Here is a 4606-nt window from a genome sequence, read left to right on the forward strand (position 1 = left end):
GAAAATCTTTTATACCATCGCTAGGAGAGAGAAAAATTCGCTGTGATGATGATTTTATCTCTGAAACGTCACCAGAAAAAGTGGGATTTGACAGCCTAGTATCGTCAGCAGGCGTGATATCAGGTGCCGTTTCAAATTCACGCGCCTTTTTGACCTTTTCTCCTGTTCAAATTTTGAACCGTTTCAACTTCATGCTGACTCACCCTTATTTGATTTTTATTAAAAAAAATCAACGCCACCATAAATTAGATACATCCTTTCGTGTTATTGTAATCAACTGTCGCTTCTTCATAATAAAGAGAACCACCATATCTGTTAGAATCGAAAGCATAAATCTGGAAATTGCCATTAGTACCACGAACAAGAATTTGGAAAATCATAAAGACCTTCGTGAAAGAGTGTACCAATGATAAAGAAGTAAAGCAAAATATTTGTGGGATTTAAGTGATGTCTTATTGAGACATGAAACTGATGATCCCGGGCACGAATCTCTTCCTTCAAAGTCAAGAGAGACTGAGAAGTGTCTGTGTGGTTTCCCGTGAAATACGATCAAATGTTTGTAAAGAAACATTGAAATGCATCTTTTCAATTATAGGCTTTATAGGGTAGCTTACCTTCAACCGAACGTTGATACTTAAAATAAGACCGAAAGTAGGGTGAAGTACTTGTGAAACCGATGTGGCTTGTTGAACAAGTAGGTTTGAAAAAATATATTAAGTGACTAGAAATTAGTAAGAAATCTCCAAAAAAAATAATAAACTGGATCTTATGGGTAAAAACGTCCTGGTGTTAGACAGTTTCATAAAAATCACGCAAAAAGAAAAAGAGATTTCGTGAGGTAACAAGTAATAGCTTGAACATTAGAGTGTTCACCGTCAATGCATTCAAGGTGTTGGATTTTGGGTTTCACTTAGCATGTGGTAAACGAAACTAAGATCATCAACACAGAGATTGTGTAGCATAAACTTCAGTGGTAATTGCTGAGAGTCTCAAGGGTTACTTTTATGAAGTGAAACTTAAATGGAGAAATGTGAGGTGGCTAAGGAACCGAAAGTACCTCTGCTATATTAGAAGGACAAAGCAGAAAACTCTTAACTCTCTGTGAGAAGAGTTAGGTAGCTCGTGACTTGAGTGATTTAAGCAGCCTGATTTGGAAGAAACGATTGGTGTTTATCGAATCATTAAGGCTTCACTCAGAGTCATGGAGGCTTCGGTCTACATGCAGCAGCATGCTTCTAGGGTTACTTAACTAGTACAAAGAGAAGAAGATTATACCTGCCTCATCATCATCGTGTTTCGCATCTGTGAACTTGAATTGATGTTTAGAATAGAGATATTAGACAAAAACAAAAAGAAACTTAGAAATATTTTTGAAGCTTTTGGATTTTCTGAAAAATAAAAAAACTTCAAAAATTTTTGGATTTTTGGATTTTTGGATTTTCTGAAAAATAATAAAAACAGAAAAGAAAATATTTTTGGATCTTTGGATTTTTCGAAAAATAATAAAAACAGAAAAGAAAATATTTTTGGATTTTTGGATTTTCTGAAAAATAATAAAAACAGAAAAGAAAATATTTTTGGATTTTCTGAAAAAATAATAAAAACAGAAAAGAAACTAAATATTAACACACGAAAGAATAAGAAAGCTTTATAGACCGAGCGTTCGGTTCATTTCGGTTCCAAAAATTTAAGAGCCGAAATAGACCGTGCGATCGGTTCATTTCGGTTCCCAAAAATTTAAGAGCCGAAATAGACCGAGCGTTCGGTTCATTTCGGTTCCCAAAAATTTAAGAGCCGAAATAGACCGAGCGTTCGGTTCATTTCGGTTCCCAAAAATTTAAGAGCCGAAATAGACCGAGCGTTCGGTTCATTTCGGTTCCCGAAAATTCAGGAGCCAAAATAGACCGAACAAACGCTCTATTTTCGCTTGTTCAATTTTAATGAGTAGAAGAAGGTTTCGGTGCTGACTCAGCTTCCATCATTCCTAAGCCTTGGAGTATCTTGTTAAAGCTTGCTTCTGGTAAGGCCTTAGTGAAGATGTCAGCCAGTTGATCTGAGGACCGAACGAAGTGAATTTCAACATTTCCATCTTCAACGTGGTCCTTGATGAAGTGATATCTCAGTGCGATATGCTTTGTCTTGGAGTGTTGCACTGGATTGTGACATATTCGTCTTGCACTTTCAGAGTCACAGTAGAGAGGGATTTTCTTCATACTTAAGCCATAATCTCTAAGTTGGCTTTGTATCCATATAACTTGTGATGTACAGGATGCTGCAACGATGTACTCAGCTTCGACTGTGGAGAGGGACACACAAGTTTGTTTCTTTGACTGCCAGCTGTCAAGTTTGCCATCAAGGAACTGGCACCCGCCGGTTGTGCTTTTTCGATCCAATCCACATCCACCAAGATCAGCGTCAGAGAAAGCTTGAACAAAGAAGCCAGATTTTGCAGGATACCAAAGACCGAGAGACGAGGTTCGCTTTAAATACCAGAAGATATTTTTCACTGCAATCATGTGAGGTTCTCTTGGATTAGCTTGAAACCTGGCACAATAACAGACAGAAAACATTATTTCTGGCCTACTAGCCATTAGATACATTAGTGACCCTATCATTTGACGGTAAAGAGTCATATCAACAGCCGGTTTCTCAAGAGATGGAGTCAACTTCGTGCCAAAAGCCATTGGAACCTTTACTTTCGAATCTCCCGTCATGCCGAACTTCGTTAACAACGTCTTTGTGTACGCTTCCTGATTGATGAAGATGCCTTCTGGTCCCTGTCTTATATTCAATCCAAGGAAAAAGTTAATCGGACCCATTGCGCTCATTTCAAATTTAGTCTCCATCAACTTCCTGAATTCAGCTGTTAAGTTAGGATTCGTGGAGCCGAAGATGATGTCATCGACGTAAATTTGAACGATCATTAAGTGTTCGCCCTCTTTCGTGCGAAAGAAGGTTGGCTCAACCGAACCTTGCTTGAATTTTGACATTTTGAGAAATCGTGTTAGAGTTTCATACCAGGCTCTCGGTGCTTGCTTCAATCCATAGACTGCTTTATCCAGTATGTAGCAGTGATCAGGATGCTTCTCATTCACAAATCCGGATGGTTGCTCAACGTATACCATTTCTTCGAGTTCTCCATTCAAGAAAGCACATTTTACGTCCATTTGGAAAACTTCGAAGTTTTTATGTGCAGCATATGCCAAGAAGATTCTCACTGATTCCAACCTTGCTACTGGAGCGAAGGTCTCTTCATAGTCTATTCCTTTTTCCTGGCAATACCCTTTCACCACCAGTCTCGCTTTGTTTTGAATGACGTTGCCCTCTTTATCTAACGTATTTTTAAATATCCATTTTAAGCCGACTACAGATGCATCCTTTGGTGCGGGAATCAGTCTCCAAACACGATTTCGTTCAAACTCATGGAGTTCGTCTTGCATAGCTTGCACCCAATCAGAGTGATCAAGAGCAGCATTTACCGTCTTCGGTTCTACTTTAGAGACAAACAAATTAAACATGCATAATTCTACCTGAGAGAATAAAGCAGTTTACTTCGCTTTCATTTGTGAGCGTGTGAGAACACCCTCAGATGATTCACAAATGATCTGAGTTTTAGGATGATCCTTTGTCCATTTAATGAGAGGAGGGTAATTTGGATCATAGGCAGGATCCAGCTCAGCGTTGACTTCTTCTTCCAGTTCTGACTGATTTCCTTCGTCATTTGCATTTTCGTTCTCCCCCTCAAATGGTGAACCGAATCCTGTGTCAGATTCAGTGCTCTCCCCCTCAGATGGATCTTCATGGGTTGGAGTCTGTGAATGATTCTCCCCCTAGAAAGGCATGTCGTGTGGTTTTGGAGTAGACGAACCCTCCCCCTAGATTGTAGTACTTTCTCTTGGAGGGTCATTAGTAGCTGGATGATCACTTGCTACAGTAGGTTCGCTTTGCGTCTGCTTCTCGGTTGGTTGGTGAGGTTCGCTTTCCATGTCTTTAGCAGCTTCATCGATGATTTTCTTCAAGGTATCGATTTTGTTATCTGCTTCTTTCACTTCTGAGTTGATCGCCTTTTCTGGTTCATCAAAAAGTAACATGTACTCATCGAACAAGTTAGCAATAGGAACCGAGACTTGACCAGATTTTGGAAAGATTTCCTCTGTTGGACTTTCTGTTGTTCGCATTTTCTTCATATAATTGTCGTCAAAAGTGACATAATAGGTTTCTTCAATCTTCTTTGAGCGTTTATTTAGAACCCTATATGCTTTTGAAGTAAGCGAATAACCAAGAAAGATTCCTTCGTCTGCCTTTACATCAAATTTGTTTCGGTTCGCTTTGGAATTGAAAATAAAGCATCGGGAACCGAACACGCGGAAAAACTTCACATTGGGCTTACGATTATTTAAAATCTCGTATGGAGTGATGGAGAATCATTTGTTTAGGAAGGAATGGTTATGACTGTAACATGCAGCAGCAATTGCATCCGCCCAGAAGTATAGTGGAAGGGAAGCGAAACTCAGCATGGTTCGGGCGGCTTCACACAGTGAGCGGTTTTACCTTTCAACAATCCCATTCTGCTGTGGAGTATAGGGAGCAGAGAAGTTGTGAGTTA

The sequence above is a fragment of the Lactuca virosa genome, chromosome 6 (genome assembly GCF_052849685.1).
Source record: "Lactuca virosa cultivar CGN04683 chromosome 6, Lactuca_virosa_CGN04683_v6, whole genome shotgun sequence".
Taxonomy (NCBI): Eukaryota; Viridiplantae; Streptophyta; class Magnoliopsida; order Asterales; family Asteraceae; genus Lactuca; species Lactuca virosa.